Source organism: Lissotriton helveticus, chromosome 10 (assembly GCF_964261635.1).
Source record: "Lissotriton helveticus chromosome 10, aLisHel1.1, whole genome shotgun sequence".
Taxonomy (NCBI): domain Eukaryota; kingdom Metazoa; phylum Chordata; class Amphibia; order Caudata; family Salamandridae; genus Lissotriton; species Lissotriton helveticus.
This window is the reverse complement of record NC_136071.1, coordinates 859714423-859732199: the sequence shown is the minus strand read 5'-3', so window position 1 is coordinate 859732199 and position 17777 is coordinate 859714423.

The window sequence follows — 17777 nt, the reverse complement described above, 5'->3', positions numbered from 1 at the left end:
AACAACTGGTCCGGTCTAAAACAGCTACAAAACAATCTAGAGAAAACAGGCACGGCGTATTTACCGGTCAAAATGAATATCTCAAACAAATGTAGACAAAAATCCTGCAGTACCTGTCCTTCGCTGTCTGCAAAGAGAGAGAATATTCCTATTCTCTGTTGTTTGCAAGCAGGGAATGTCTCAAATAACTCAAAAAGGAATACTATTATTCGATCAAACAATTCACACAATCAATCAATCAATTAAAGTCGTTTTTTCACGACCTTACCCGGACCGTTTGGACAGTTCTTCGCCTTCCCCTTCCAGCGCCTGATTGTCCTCTCACTCTAATATCAATGCGGCACTCCTGTAAGGTCCCAGTCAGGACCGCAGTTCACTCGAGAGAGGTTTGTTCGGAACTGGTGAAGTTCAGTTGATTGGCAGCCAGACGAGGGTCTTTTCAGGACAGGTTAACCCCAATCATTTAGATGTTCACTCCGTTGTTGTGACCTCTCTTACCGGACCCATGTGTCGCTGATGGACCCCACGTTTGGGACGCCAATTTGTGAAAAGCAGCGAGTCTCCTTAGACCCCCAATGCTGCCCGGCGCAGGGTCACCTTTATTCACTTTGCATGCGCTATCAAAATAATGCGGCAGGCGCTGAAAACTGGAAGGCAAGAAAAAGGTTTATTACTCTCAAGAGGAGACCATGTCAACTGCAGACACCGGGATGTCTCAGGGAGGTGTACTGCTGGCAACTCCTTTGGCTCTTCCTTTTATACAGGTTTGACACAATGCATTTGTCTCATCAACATGGTTACACAAGCCCAACATTAATTCTCCTCCTGCCCAGGTCAAAACAGACAATGTTATCTCGCAGCTGAACTTTTCCTCAGGGTCTAAAACAAGTGAGACCGGCCAGATCTAAGAGTCCTTTCTATTGATTAAAACAGGTCTCATTGTTGGTAAAACAAGTCTCGCTGTTTGTAGTGCAATAAATCATGTCTGCAAGGGTCATTTTAGTGTCTGGGACCGGTTTGAGTAACTAGGTGCGGTGAGGGGAAGATTGTCCAAAGGCTTGTCTGTAAACAGAGATGAAAGGAAAAACGAGTTTAGGGCAGCAAGTGGCACTAAGGTTTGTCGTGAAAATAGGGTTTATAGCCCCCAGCACACATATCAGGTTTGGTCAGAGAGTCAGAAGGATGCTAGCAAGGACAGGGTGAAACAAAGGTGGCCAACAGAGTACAAAATGGCTGTGATGTGTAAAATGGCTGCAGCTTACGTGCACATAGAATTTCCCACTAAGCAAGATGGCGCAGGCAATGTTCACGACCGTCATTTTACCTTTAACAATATGCTGTGGTGAAGATAAATGAACGCCGCTTATGTACACCTAAAGTTTATCGATTTTAACATGATCACACGCTCTCCATCCCCATGCATGAAAAAGTCCCCATCGTGTAATGTTCCACGCACCCATAGTTTCCTATCCTATGCTACCGGACAGAAACCCTCTACCGGGTAAGCTGACAAAACAGCTGTCATTCTCTTCGATCTGTGATCCATTTTAGAACGTCGCAGCTGTACCCCTCAGGCTCTTGGTACACTACTTCTTCCCATAGAAGACTCTTACTGCCCCCCAACAATTCGGACACACAGAAGGACCCAAAAAATAGCCAGGTCATCAAGGTAGCGAACAAGATTGTTTCCCCTTCTGTACTGCAAATAGCTGGCAGTGTCCGAATCACCTGTGTAAAGGCCTGCCAAGTAATGGGCTTCCACTTGGGCCCCATAAGGCCATGCTCCCTCACCCATCCTTCCAACATCCTCTACCCAGTTCCCCCGCTGATGGTGCTAAGCCCCAGAGCAACTTCCCCATGAAGGCAATGCCTGCTAATGTTCCTGCAATTGTGACTTGCAAAAGCGCTTTTTCCATCAGTGTCAAAATAAACTGTGCTACATCCTTGGCTCTCTCACATCCCTCCATTCTCCTCTGAGCCCCAGTGTTCAAAACTTGTCCCACACCTGTTTGTATGATATCTAGGTGGGCGCGACCAAAGACCCTACTACTCACCTCTGTCTCCTACTGTCCATGGCTTTGAATGCATGCACGTTTTGGCCCTGTCCACCTCCATGGCAGCCCATGGAATCTCTCCCACTATGAACGAGACAAAGCATCCTCAATAACATTGCCCACCCTTGGCACATGCATCACCCTGAACAAAATGTCTTGTCTCAAGCACACAAACACAAACATCCATAGTAAATTCAATATTTGTGGGTCCCTGGCCAACTGCCTATTCACCACCTGAACTACCAGCATAGCGTCAATGCAAAACAGAACCTTTTTGTTTGCAGCAGTTCTCCCCACATGGAAACCACTACGTCCAGTGGAGAAACTCAAGAAATCAGATAGTGCAGCCCTCATTTTTTCCAAGTTTTGGGCCATCCCTTCGTGCACCAATGTCCCTGCCAGTACAGATCAAACCCCACACCCCCTGCCACATTGAAAAAAATGTGGACATCCCAATGAAACTCTCAATGCGTACACAACGGAATATCTTTGAACGAGTCCAAAAAGAAGCGTCACATGCACAAATCGTCCCTCACAGCTGCTAACAATCGCACATGATGCAGCAGGGACAAGCACGCGATACAAAGGGGATGATGGATGGAGCGTTTGAGCAAATCAAACACTCACCCCCAGTCAAATGATCTGGGTTTAATCCATCACCATTCTTTAGCTCACTCCGCCACCCCAGTTCAGACATGGCCATATGCAAACCAGTCTGACCCTGTGCCTCATGGGAACAGTCCAGCCCGAACTGCCAAACCCATGTCTTCCCTGGACCGGAAACAAGTATCCTGGGACCGGTTTCTGGCATTGCAGCCGTCATCAGCCAGGCTAGCTTGAATCCAGTGGCAAAGTGAGCAAGGGACTCACGTCTGAGCATACCCTGCCAACTTAGGGTGAAGAAAGCGATACAAAAGGGGATGATGAACGGAGCGTTTGAGCAAATCAAGCACGGCAGAACTGTCACAGCATCCGACAAAAAATCTTGCCCACTCGTAGCACCCTACAGGCAAAATCAGATGCCTAGACCTTAACCATAGCTTTCTCCTGCAACCTGTTCAACAACAACTGCATCCTCAGCTTTTTTCCTGGTGACAAACGTGCATTCATGACCCTAGAGTCCAGCTCTATCGCCAAGAATGAAAGCGTTGTCTGTGGGCCCACAGTCTTTTCATGTCCCAAAGGAACCCCAATATCCTCCATGAGCTCTTGAAAAGTTACCAGCAAGCACTGGCATTCCGCATAGCCTGCATGGCTAATAAAGAATAAGTTGTCCAGATAGTGTGTAACTCACTCGTGACCCGTGTAGCACGTAATAATCCATTGCAAGAATGAATTGAAACGCTCAAACGTGGTGCACAAAATAGAACTTCCCATCGGCAGGGCTTTTTCAACCAACCAATGCCCTTCAAACTGAATACCCAGCAATTGAAAGTCCTATGGGTGCACTGGCAACAACCAAAAGGCTTAATTTATGTCTCACTTCACCTTTTCCGCTTATACCCCTGCCCGCTCAACCAGTGACATTGTCACATCCACTGAAGAATAAGACACTGAGGCCAGATATTCAGCTATAAAGTAATTTAATGATTGCCCCTCTGGCCAAGACAAATGTATCAGCCAAAATTGGTCCTATTCTTTTTTGTGGACAACTCCACACAGACTGAACAACGGATTCTGATCAACATTTACATTTTACCAAGTGCCAGGGAGAAAAAAACGAAGTTTAACCATCTAATCCAGGTTCTGTGTAACATACAAAGTAACTACAAAAAACCAGCTTGCATAGTATCCGGTGATTACAACACAAATCTTTTTCAAGAAGTTCCGGAAGTCAAGTCAGAGAGAGAATTTATATAGCGCACTACATACCCAGAGGGTCCCAAGGCGCTTAGAAAGGGGAGAAGGATTACTTGTCAAATATCCACGTTTTAAGTTGCTTTCTGAATGCTAGGTGGTTCTGGGTAAGGCAAAGGTAAGCGGGGAGTGAGTTCCATGTTTTAGCAGCCAGGTATGAGAAGGATCTGCCTCCCATGGTGGTCTTGTTGATGCGAGGTACAGTGGCGAGGGCTTGGCTGGAAGAACGTAGTTGGCGGGAGGGGGTGTAGAAGGACAGTCGTGAGTTGAGGCATTCTGGTCCGATGTCGTAGAGTGATTTGTGTGCGTGGGTTAGCAGTCGGAAAGTTATCCTCTTATTGACGGGTAGCCAGTGGAGGTCTTTAAGGTGACCAGAGATGTGTTCGTTGCGTGGGATGTCTAATATGATCCTGGCTGAGGCGTTTTGGATTCGTTGGAGTTTCTTCTGGAGTTTAGCGGTAGTGCCTGCGTAGAGGGTGTTTCCGTAGTCCAGTCGGCTCGTGACCAGAGCATGGGTGACTGTTTTCCTTGTTTCGGTGGGGATCCAGCGAAATGTTTTTCTAAGCATGCGAAGAATGTTGAAGCAGGAAGAGGATACGGCGCTGACTTGTCTATTCATAGAGAGTGAAGAATCCAGGATGACGCCTAAGTTCCGTGCGTGGTCTGTCGGGATGGGTGCTTTTCCGAGGGCCTCCGGCCACCAGGAGTCGTCCCATGCAGAGGGGGAAGTACCTAAGATGAGGACTTCTGTTTTGTCTGAGTTCAGTTTCAGACGACTTTGTTTCATCCATTCTGCAACTTCTTTCATTCCTTCGTGTAGGTTAGTTTTGGCGGTGCTGGGGTCATTGGTGAGAGAAAGGATCAGTTGAGTGTCATCCGCGTAAGAGATGATGTTGAGGTTGTGTTGGCGGGCGATGGCCGCAAGGGGGCTCATGTATACGTTGAAGAGGGTGGGACTGAGTGAGGATCCTTGTGGTACGCCACAGATGACTTCAGTGGCCTCGGACTTGAATGGTGGGAGGCGGACTTTCTGAGTTCTTCCGGTGAGGAACGAGGTGATCCATTCCAGTGCTTTTCCTTGGATTCCGATGTTATTGAGGCGTTGTAAAAGGGTGCTGTGGCAGACTGTGTCAAATGCTGCAGAGAGGTCGAGGAGGATGAGGGCGACTGTGTCTCCATTGTCCAGTAGAGTTCGAATGTCGTCTGTTGCTGCGATGAGGGCGGTCTCAGTGCTGTGTTTTGCTCGGAAGCCAGATTGTGAGGAGTCGAGGGATTTGTTGGCTTCGAGGAAGGCGGCGAGCTGGTTGTTGACAGCTTTCTCGATGGCTTTGGCCGGGAATGGAAGGAGCGAGATGGGGCGGTAATTTTTGAGTTCGGTGGGGTCCGCTGTGGGTTTCTTCAGGAGGGCGGTGAGTTCAGCGTGTTTCCAGTCTTCCGGGAAGGTGGCGGAGTTGAGGGAGCTGTTGATGACGTCTCGGAGGTGCGGTGCTATGACGGAGTCTGCTTTGTTGAAGATGTGGTGAGGACATGGGTCTGTGGGGGATCCTGAGTGGATGGAATTCATCAGGCGGATTGTGTCCTCAGTGGAGATTGGGTTCCAGTTGTTAAGGGTGTTCACGGGGGGAGAATGTTCAGCAAAAGGTAGGGTGGGTTGGTTTCCGGGTTGGTCGTCGAAGCTGTTGTGGATGTCTGCAATCTTGTTGTGGAAGAATGAGGCTAGGGAGTCGCAGAGGGCTTGAGAGGGGGTGATGTCGTTGGAGTTGGCCGAGGGGTTGGAAAATTCCTTGACGATGTTGAAAAGTTCCTTGCTGTTGTGGGCGTTGTTGTCAAGACGATCCTTGAATGCTGTTTTCTTGGCCTTTCGGATTAGTTGGTGGTGAGTGCGGGTGGCGTTTTTGAAGGCGTCCTTGGTGCTAGTAGTTGGGTCTTTTTTCCAGGCCTTTTCGAGGGAGCGGCAGAGTTTCTTGGACTTCTTAAGATCATCGTTGAACCATGAGGTCTTTTTGCTGGCAGGTTTGTTTTGACGTCTCTTCAGTGGTGCTAAGGTGTCGGCGGTGTTGGATAACCATAGGGTGAGGTTGGTGGCGGCTTCGTTTGCGTTAGAAGAGTGGGCTGGGGTGTTTAGAAGGAGCGATGCGGAGATCTGGTCCGTGGTGATTTTGTTCCAGTTTCTTTGCAGAGTTGGTTGGAGGTGGTTGGTGGGTTTTGGTTTGTTGTAGGTGAAGTGAACGCAGCTGTGGTCAGTCCAGAGGAGCTCCGTAGTGTGGCTGAAGGAGACATGATTGCTGGAGGTGAAGATGGGGTCGAGTGTGTGACCTGCGATGTGGGTGGGGGACGTGACCAGTTGTTTAAGTCCGAGGTTGGCGAGATTGTCCAGGAGGGTGGTGGTGTTGCGGTCGTTGAACTTTTCAAGGTGAAAGTTGAGGTCTCCCAGAAGGATGTAGTCTTTGGAGGGGAGCGCGTGAGGAGTGATGAAGTCCGTGATGTCTTCACTGAATTTTGCGCGGGGTCCTGGTGGTCTGTAGAGGAGGGTGCCTCTGAGTGTGGTCTTGGGGTCGATGTGGATCTGGAAGTGAAGGTGTTCAGAGTTGGTGAGATTGGCGTCAGAGCTGGTTGAGATGCGGATTGACTTCTTATGGACGATAGCGATTCCTCCTCCTGTGTGGTCGGCGCGGTCCTTACGAATGATCTTATAATCTTCAGGGATGGCAATGGTGATGTCTGGGGCGGAGGAGGCGTTCATCCAAGTTTCCGTTAGGAAGGCGACGTCTGGAGAGATGGTGTCTAGTAGATTCCATAGGTCAATGGCGTGTCTGTGGACTGATCGGGTGTTGAGAAGGATGCATTGTAGGTGGTTGGGGTCAGGAGTCTGTGTTGTGGTCGTAGCGGAGATGTTGTCGGTGCCGATGAATTTGCAGGAGAAGCAGGAGAAAGGTCCATGGGTGTGTCCGGGAGCGGCTTGGACGCAGTTTGGGGCGCGACCGGAGTTAAGGGCTAGGAGGGTGGCGGCATCGTAGGTAATGCGGGAGGGCTGGGGAGCGCGAGGGGCAGGGGGTCTGGCGCTGGGCGCGGTCCAGGCGCGGACGGGCGTAGACGGGCTTACCTTTGGCGCACCTTCGGCGCGGATTGGGCGCGGACGCTGCGCGTAAACGCTGCGCGCGGGAAGAACTGTCATATATGGGTGGTGGAGGGGAGGGGCGAGGGCGTCTCAGCTGGGAGGCGGGGCGGGCTAAAGATCAGCACAACAACAACACAGGCAAGATGGAGGCGGAGGGGGGAGCCCAGCGGAAATGCGCAAATGCTGAAAAAGCGGCGCTTTTAAAATCCACAAATGCTAAATGTACAGAGCGGCAAGCAGGCACACAGCAGGCAGCAATAATGAGGCAAAATGCAGATAGGCAGCCAAGCAACGATACCGACTGATGCAGGAAGACACTGGGGAGCACGACATACCGTGGCCAGACACCATGGAACAAATAAAACCTGCTGGCAACAAATACAGCAAACTAGGCGAATACATGGTGCTACAACTCACCGCTTTGGGCTACACAATCATAAATGGTCGCTTCCCCGAGGACAATCCTCCTAACTGGACAAGATCAAACGGTCAAACCCATTCGTTTCTAGATTACACCATCTGTAGTAAGGAAATCCTCCCTTTCATCGAGAATTATACCATAGCGGTTCGAGGAGACAGTGACCATCTCCCCCAAGTGACCACTCTGTCATTTCACCTAACTCATCACGCCGTGACCAGCCAGACTACAGAAGGTAACTACACTGAAAACCTTAAAAGGCTGAAATGGACTGACTTAACTATACCAGCAATAATGAGCCCATGTAGATCCCAGCAAGATTGCACGAGTATTGACACACCACGGCCCATTACATCATGGGAAGTCTTCTCCCGGGAGCTGCTTAAGAAATTTCCACGTATCACACGAAAGACTGAAAAAGGAAATCAGGCTATAACAACCGGCGAAATCAGGAAACTAAAATCAGCACGTAACAGCGCCTTAAGACAGGCGCGCAGGCTCCCAGGAGAAGATCATAATTTAAACCACTTCAAGCAAGCTCAAAAAGCTCTCCGTTATGCAATATTCATTGAGAAAAAGAAACGATCTGAGCAGTTCTGGTTAAAACTGATACATGCAAGCAAAAATGACAACCCAAAGTCCTTCTGGTCACTTGTTAACTCTAAAACACGCAAACAAGGAGGACAAAGCAGCGTGAATATCTCTGAAACTGAATGGGTATCCTATCTAATAACTCATTTTGATGAACCAGAAAAAGAAACCCCATCGGTTAGACCATCAGTCATTGCTCTACAACCCAAAATTGGTCAATTATCAGGCATAATGGATGTGAAGACACCAGGAATCCACGCCGAATTACACACAAGGGCACCAACGACAACCAACACAAAATCTCTGCCACAGCCTATAGAAACTTCACAAAGCGCTCCAATAACTCTAGAAACAATCACAGGAAAAATCTACCGAACTATATCAGAGGGCCGCTGAGATGGAGCGCCAGGGCCAAACGGTCTACCCAAGTCTCTGTTTAAACAGAACATAGAATTTTGGGCAAACAAGTTGGCTCCGCTTTTTTCCTACTGCCGGATTAACTCAGTTTTGCCGGAATCGTGGCAAGGAGTTATTATACACCCAATCTATAAAGGCGGCAAGAGATCGGACCCGAAAAACGACAGGATGATCACCCTATTGGACGTGGAATCGAAATACTATGCTAAATTGCTCTTTCAGGTACTGGCGTCCTGGGCCGCAAAAAAACATCTTATACCCTTCAACCAGACAGGATTTGTGCAAAAATCAGGCACCATAACAAACCTGCTCGCAATCTCTGTCTTGCTGGATAAAGTGTCCACCTCAGGAACGCTGATGCATGGCTGTTTTGTCGATTTCAAGGCCGCCTTCGACCTCGTTCCCAGAAACAGATTATGGCTCAAACTGCAGAAATGGGGGATTCCACCAACGCTATTACAAGCCATAATCGCACTATATTCCAACACATGGATTCGCATAAAACTGGGGGATGGATCGCACATCTCTAGGAACATACAAACAACTTGTGGAGTTAAGCAGGGTTGTGTGCTGGCACCCTTACTCTTCAACCTCTTCATTTCCGATCTGTCAGAGGTACTTGACAAAGTTAACTCCCACCCTCCAGAACTTGCTCGGACAAGAGTCAGTAACCTATTGTACGCGGACGATTTGGTCCTGCTTAGTCAGTCCAGGTTGGGCCTGCAGAGACTCCTTGGTCAGCTGTCCTTATACACCATCGAAAACGATCTGGAACTGAACCTAACCAAGACAAGGGCAATCACCTTTGGGCAAAGGAAATACCAAGGTGGCGGATGGCAAAAACGTGACAGAGCCCTTTCTTATAAGTACTTGGGGGTTCACCTCGACGGAAGGGGAACATTCTCTAAACACAGAGATGAGGCAGAAGCTAAAGCCCTGATAATTCAGGTGGCATTTAAGACTCTTGCAAAACATCTGACAGGTCCCAGTCTAACCCCACTTATAACTGTAATGAAGGCAACAATCATTAATTTCCTCACCTACAGCCAGGAGATCATGCAAGGGAAAGACAACAGTCACGTGAACAAAATAATAACAAGAGTATTTAAACAGGTCCTGGACCTACCTAAATCCTCCTCCCCCACTCAAGTACGTCTTGAATTTGGTCTTCAAGACCACCAAGCAATAGGGCGTGAAGCTGGCATCAGGCTGTGCAACAAGCTGGGCAGCTCCAGAGAAGGAAGCCTGGAGGCCCTCCTGTGGCTGGAAATTTCAGCTGGCCAAATCGGCAGCTCACACTGGCGTTACTTGCAGGACTCTCTACAACTCCTCGATATAGAAGAAATCTGGGCTTCTAATCCATCACAGCAGGTACTTAAATCCCATATCAAAAGAAATGTCCGTCTCTGGTCCTTCCACTCGGACAGAGCACAATTGGTTGAACGTAAGCACGCCTGGACAGTTGTATCAGGATTAAAGCCAGGGATCATGGGTCCACACCTGTCATGTACCTACTCAGTGCTGTGGAAAAAAAGATTTTTGGCCCTCAGAATGGGTGAATGGCCATTCCTGTATCACTTGCCGAGATGGCGAAGCACAAATCCAAATGTAAAGTGTAGAGGATGCGGGAGCAGTACAGAAACAATCGAGCACGTGGTATGCCTTTGTCCTGCAGCTCATGACGACCGTAGGAAATTGTTAAAGAACGAATGGAACAAACTTGGTATTCGTACACGCAGTCAGGCTATTCTTGCATCAATGAACCCGGACAATCCACAGCTTAACATCAGGTTCACCAAGTTTATTACAGGAACAGCAAGAAAATTTACAAACTGCGAGACCCTGTAAGCCACCATTGGTTACTCATGTGTATTCTTTCCGATTTGCATAGTCCCCTGTATTACACAATAATAGCTGACAATGGCCTGTTCTTCGCGTGCATCTCTGGAATCCACTGAAACGTTGTATGCAGGGGGCTTACTACATAAATGGACTGCAACCCCAGGATCATCACCACAAACTTTGAACTACATTATCAAAGTTATTAATTGTTAATTCTTAATAGCAAACATCTGCATGTGGTTCGATTAGATGGAAAAACCGGAATGGAGAACTAAGGTTTACAACTACTTTTAAGGTTTTTTGGATTTTAAATTGTTTCTCTGATGAAATTTTATCCTTCATTTTCATTATGATGGTCCAAATGTAACTATTTTAATAACTATTCATGATACACATTTTATATTGCTCGCTCGTTCACCATTGTAATGATTTTTATTAATCAAACAATAAAGTTTCTACTATTGGAGTCATGATCAGGTTTTCCAAAGTCCAGGCATCAAATGGACCCACCATCCTACCTTCCCGTACTTCTTTCTGCACTTTGGCTCACATTTGTGGATGCTCTCAGACCGATCTGATATTTTCCAACCACTGCCGATTCCCATGACCCTCATCCCCCAGTTGGAAACCCCAAAGAAAACCCTCCCTCAAGACTGCTCCATCCACCTTATTAACATAAGGCTGCAGCCAGAAATCCAGTCAATCCAACTTAACCGGCATATGAGTTTTTCCAACCTGGTCCCTGCGCCCCCCTTCCTCTCCTAAAGCTCCCTGACATGGGGTGAGGCATGTCTGAACAACCCGGACTCTACCCAGACTCTAGTGCCACTGTCTCAGGCATCCTCCTGCATGGCCCCCGTGCTCGCTTCCTGCGCTGTCACAACAATATACGGGGACGTGCCTCCCCATGCACTTTGTACATTCATGTCTAAACTTGCAGTATTTATTAGAGCACAGCCCCTTATTGAAATCCCAGCAGGTGCCCCATGTTTCTCTCTGACTTTATGCAGTGGAGCCCACCCCTCCGCAAGTGGGGCGGGCTTGAAAGGGCTGGTAAACTATAGGCAAACCGCTGGCCGCAAAAATAATGTTTTCAAATTTTGCTAGACCCATCGTGTGTTGTAAAAGATCGGAATACATCTCCCCTTATTTTGCCTCAGAATCCAGGGCCATATGAGTCATGAATTTATCATCATACTGCAACCATGTACATCCCCATACATGATGTGTGTCTTATGTACGGCATTCTTGTATTTAAACAAAGCCACAGTCCGCTCACGATATTTTTCACAGTAGATGCTGGTGAAATGCTGCAGTCCAGTTTTCTATGGTCATGGGCAACCTGGGCCTTTTGTACAATTCATATTCTTCCTCCTTATACCCCTGCTCGGTCTTGAGTTCCCTATGTAACAGCTTAAACATTTTGACATATTATCCTTTCTTTTGTGGACAACATAAGGTTTTCCCCCAAAGGTTTAGTCACCCCCATGTAGGCGAGTTTCTTTACTTTCAGTTCCTCACTTTCTTTGTCCTCGGCTACCTCCGCCTTACCTTTCTCTCCCTCGCCACCTGTCTTTTTCCCAGTGCCAGTTACAATTGCTTGGACCTTCTCACCCTGCTCTCCTTCTGCCGTTCCCACTCGTGTGAAAATCTCACCTTTCACCTCTGTAGCCTCCTTCTTTTGTGCACCATCTACTTCCTTTGAGTCCAACCTTCACTCTTTCATGCCTACCCTAGTGGCCTTCACATAACGACTCTTTTGTAGACATAACGTTTCCTCCTCCCGTCTATCACCATTGCTGTAACCTGTGGCTCTTAAGTTCTTTCCTGGCGTTAAGGTTGGTGCCCGCTCCTTAGCCTGCCACCTTGACAGTGGAAGCTACTTGCCTGCCAACCTGGTGTCAGTGGATCGTTCCATGTGTACAGCCTGTAAAACACTATTTGGACACTGATTAACGGTGCCCCCAATCTTGGACCGTTCTGCCCCTTGCTGCCACCACCTCTGTTCCACTTCCACAGGCACACCACTGTCCACAGTCTTGCCCTCCTCAACACTATCCTGCTCATAGTCCAGCTTCCTGCAGTCCGCCAATTCATCATCTAACACCCACTCAGTGCATGGGGCAACCACCAACTGATACGGCACCTTGCTTATCAATGCGGGGTAAACCTCAACCTTTCCTAAGGAGCTGTACCAAACCCTCCCAGACGCTCTATCGCCGAAGGCTGTCATGACCTGTGTGCCCTTGCTTTGCGAAATGCTCTGGGCTTGTCCTCTTTTGGCACAGACAAGGCCTCACCAGAACTTTTGCGTCAGCCAATGCTGGGTCCCCCGAGCCAGTTCAGCTGACTGCTCCGCCCCATGCCTTCGATTCATCTCGGTGTGGATGAGCCAAACAGCGCTCTCCAGACTCTGCTTCCCAAAGATGTCCTGCCACCTGCAAAAAAAGAGGATAGGTCCAGTATGCATTACCTTTGAGCGCCTTAACTCTGCCCAGCTTCCTAATGCCCCACTATTCTCCAAATACCCACTGGCACTCTCCTGCACCTGGGACCCCCCAACATGACTCCACAGCCTTGTCGTGAGCTGGCTGTGGATGCCTGATTGCTGCCCTGCTACTCCTGTACGCTGTCCTCCCTGTGCCTGTGTCTCAGCCTTCCCTTGAAACCCACAGGAGCACTCCCGTTACAGTGTGTTCCTAACCACACCCAGCTGCCACTCCTGCCTGTAACTAATGGGTCCCCCTCTCACTTTCCACCTTATCCTGGCCTTCATCCTCGTTCCACTCCAAAATCGCCGCCACTATCACAGATGCCGGACCTCGTTATGACCCTGGGGATATGCCCCGGGGCAGGGTCCCAGCCTGGACCCCTCTACCTGCCTCCATCTTCTGCCCCTGTAGTGTCTCCCCCCTCCCAAGTCACCCCCTCTGGCCACTTCGCCTGTAAGCCTTAAGGCACCCTCTCCAGCCAGTCCCACACCCCCAGGAATATCCTAGGCTTCATCCCAAACCATCCTGCTGCTCTTAATGTCATGGGCTGGAGAAAATCATCAAAAACCTGCCCTGTCATCTCCCTCCTGGCCTGCACTTTCTAAGAACACTTCCTCCTGCAGGGACCCAGCAGTCCCCACCCTCTCCAGGCACTCACAAAAATGGTGCCCTCATCAAAACCACCTTTCTCCCCCCACTCAACTTCCCCTGTGTCCTGAACATGGAGTTTAGCCTGTGGCCCATCAAGTCCACACTGCTCGGCTTGTTTCCATGCCTTGTCTGTCGCAATGGGGAGTACTGTATGCCCCCTGGGAACTCTGCTCGTATGTCGGCCCCTCCCCCACCTATGAGTTCTAAAGCGGCTCCCCTTGGGCCACTAGCCAAGGCAGGGAAGAATATTGCGCTGTCAGCATGCCCACTACATAGCAGCTCATTGGCTGTGGCCCCTCCACCCGCCCCAACCTCGTCTAGCTTTCAGGCCACTCTCCATACCCACAATTGCCTACCTGAGCTCCCTGACGCCCTTTGGATTTTTCTCTTGGCGGGGACCATGGCATCACCATGGCCGCTCCCACATCTGACGCACCTCTATCCGGGTAAACTAGCACTGAGGCTGCGCCGCCCACATGAATATCCAGGCTTCCTTCAACACGCAGAGTGCCTGCTGTACTTTTTCTTCACCCATCCTAAGCTACGCAAGGAGTTACAAAAAAAAAAGAGAAACATACCCAGTCCTCTCTCAGGGTTGCCACTGTGTCACCTATCACAAAATTGTGGGTGACAGCCCAAAATGGCCACATTTGTATAATTGGCCTACCATCATTAATGGATGTAGACCAAAAGGAGCACAGTAGTCTGGACTGCACCATTTCCCCCAATAATCCCGGGGGGCAGGCCTCTTTCTGGTCGGTTGTCCCCCATACCCCTATTCTGAGTGAAAGGCAGACCTAATTCTGAAAAAAGTGTGAACCTCTGCAGGCAAAAGAGACAAGCGATTCACATCACTAGTGGTGGAAGCAGAGGTGTTACCTAGGCAAGCTGACATTTTACTATGCCTATCATTTTCTGCATTCAGTACTTCAGTCCTCATTCTGAGTGTCCCCAGTTGTGTGTCTGCTAACTTCACCACCTGAAGTTATAGAAACCACATGTACTTCTGGTAAATTCAGGGAATGGGGTGTTGCAATTAACAGAGATTACAGGTGGAACAGTGAGTTTTTCTTGAAAAAAGTTGAATCACATCATTCTGGGTTTAATTCCTACAGTTATTTCTTATTTTCCTCCAGAGTTTCAGACAGAGGTAGGTTGGTAATAATCTTTATTTGATTAAAAACATGCCATAATAGATGCAAATTCATACAGTATGTGCTTATCTCATATCAATCAAATATGCATGCAATTCCCATACCTGCTCTTGTCATCGCTATGTACAATGTTCCAGTCAATGAAGTTTACAATAAAATCTATGTTAAAATTACTTAAACCTATAAAACACGATTGATTTTTACCAGTAGCATAGAAAACCATATACTTGCATTTCGAAATGGTGAATGCAAAACATATTTTGATAAAATGAGTAATATAATGCATGTATATTTGTACAAAAAATCTACTCTTTGATTATGATGCTAATGTGGAGTTTCTGTGTCTAATAGGTACCAAAGGCTATATTCAAATCATTCTGTGCAGTTCTTGAATAGCGAATAAGTATATAAACGTGGAGAATAGTTATTTTCCCACCATCTTCCGTAATTTAACAGATGATGTGATATACTTGTAAACTGTGTGGCAGACCATGTCTGTTTGTTGTAACTGTAAGCATAACAGTGCAGTGTTTAATATTCAGGGTCCTCAACAAGGGGACAAGCAGGGCCTTCCTGTTCTTTGGCCCACGTTTTGTTAGAAATGGGAGCATTTACCCGGCCCAGATATTCCCATTTACATTCTTTGTCAAAAGGTAACCCAAGATACGTAATGTGCTCACGGTCTCCAGTCTTGTACCCTGGGTATGGAACGATCTTGTCTTCCCATTGAGACAGCCACAGATCATGGTGAAGGACTTTGTTTTATTGGTTTGCAGCTCTTAGAATCCCACATATTCCACACATCCCTTCACCAGCCTCTGGATACCCAGACCTGTTCTCAACATGAGGACACAGTCATCCGCATAACTTTATATGGGGATGGCTCTAGTCCCTGCCACAATTCCTCCTAGGTATTTCCCCAGATCGTTAATGTAAATACTGAAGAGAAATGGGGCAAGGACACAGCCTTGAAGTACTGCCTTACTGATTTTAAAGAAACGGTACACTCCCCATTACTGCCATACTTAATACAGCCCACAACATCCTCATGTAGTTTACTTAGGATGTGCACCAACCCCGTCTCCACTCCCAGTCCAGCAATTTGATCTAGAGTTTACCTCTGTCAACATTGTCAAATGCTGAGCTTAGGTCCATGCAGGCGGGATATAGTGGTCCTTTCTTGGCCCGTACGTATTTGCCATGTTTGAGAGAAAGATTGAGGCATTGGTCAATTGTTCTTCGTCCCCTTCTGAATCCAAACTGAGCAGGTGTCAAGATCTCATTGTCAATTGCCCAATTCTCCAAGCGCTCCAAGATTATCCTGCTCAGCACTTTCTCTGTGCTGGCTACGAGTGAGATTGGGCGATATCATTTGGGGTCCCCTCAATCACCTTTTTTAAGGACTGGAACTATGTTTTAGACAGATATTTTGGCTGTTGGGTGAAATGCACTGTGTCCACTGAGTTGCTAAGGACCTTCCCCCACATGCATCAACCTTTTTAGGAAGTGCAAACGGTGCGAATCGGTAAATTCGGCCGTTTGCACTTCCTAAATATGTTTTTGGGATGCATGAAACAGATTGTCAAAATTCTCTATTTTTTGCATTTCTTAAAAATGCAAATGCAATTAAGGAATCGCATTTGTGCGATTCCTTAAATGCAATGCATCATTTTTTTTTTTAAATTGCGAATTTTGAAATAGGAAGTGCAAATTAACACGAGGTTGACCCTCGTGTTAATTTGCGAAAAATTTTAAAAAAGCAAAAAAATGCATTTTTTAAACTTGCATGTTACAGACACACATGTCCTTAGGACATGTGTGTGTGAAACATGCACTTTAAAATACATTTCAGGGGTGCAGGGGGGGTCCTTTGGACCCCCCTCTGCACCCTTGCAATGCATCAACAAATTGCGAGTGCAAAAAAAAAAAAGCAAAACGGCATTGATTCCTATGGGCCTCTAGGCCCATAGGAATCAATGTAATGCCATTCCTTAATTGCGATTCGCAATTAAGGAATCGCAATTTCCGAAAATTAAGAAATCCTAAAAACTTTTAGGATTTCTTGATGCATAGGATTTTGCATTTCCTAAATAGCGATTCCTTAATTTTCGCTATTTAGGAAATGCAAAATCCTAGATTGATGCATGTGGCCGTTTGTGTTCTAAAGAAATGACCCATGGCGAAACTATGGGGCAGTTATATTCACACACTGATTGAGGGGCAGAGCGACACTCTTCAACATGTTTACAGAAAGCATACATACCTATAGACCATATTCAGTGCTAGACTCTCAATTATTGAACCCAAATATGGCATTATTTTGTCTGTCTCTCGCCAGAAATTGCCTCTGCTTCAATAGAAGTTAATGGGAGAAATACATTCTCTCAATTATATATTTAAAATCTCCCACTTTCCTCTAATAAAATGTTGGCATATATGAGAGAGGTTCTTGCATTGACTAGGGAATGGAAGTCATACATTGACTCAGAGATGGAAGACATAAAGCAGCAGACAATGTCAGGGAGACAAATTTGCCAAAACTGAGCTTGAGAGGCACACTGTTCCAGACTAGGACCAAAAAGTATACACACAACACCACTTAAGGTAAATGAACTATTACTATCCAATACATGTAGAGAGGCATACATGACAAGGAGACTGTGACATGACACTCAATTTCACTGTCCCCTAGACAAAGAGACTGTAATCACTGGACTAGGGCAAAGTGACTCCATGGCTGGTACCGCAAGAAAATTACACTCCCATTTTGTACGTACCATAAAGTTTTAGGCAAATTATCAACAGTCAGTAAACTTGAACAGATCTAATGGGTTGTAACCTATAGATGTTCAGCTATATAAACTTCAGAAAAAAACAGTTCCAAGCAGGCTTTCTTCATTACTGCATCAATGTCTTTAATATTTTCAATGGTAGATGATATCCATTGTATCCATCTTCAATTGAACATGCTTGGAACTGTTTTTTTTGGACTCTTGATTAATGGCGGAAATTGTTGCTTAACATTTATATATATAAGTGATACTCCTTGGGTAATACATTTTTTCTAATTTATAGTGGCTTTGACGATGGGCTGCTTCAAGTAGAGTATCAAACCCGTAATTTCAAACATATCACGGTGTTATAACTTGATTAAATATCTCACGGTGCACACAGTTTAGTACC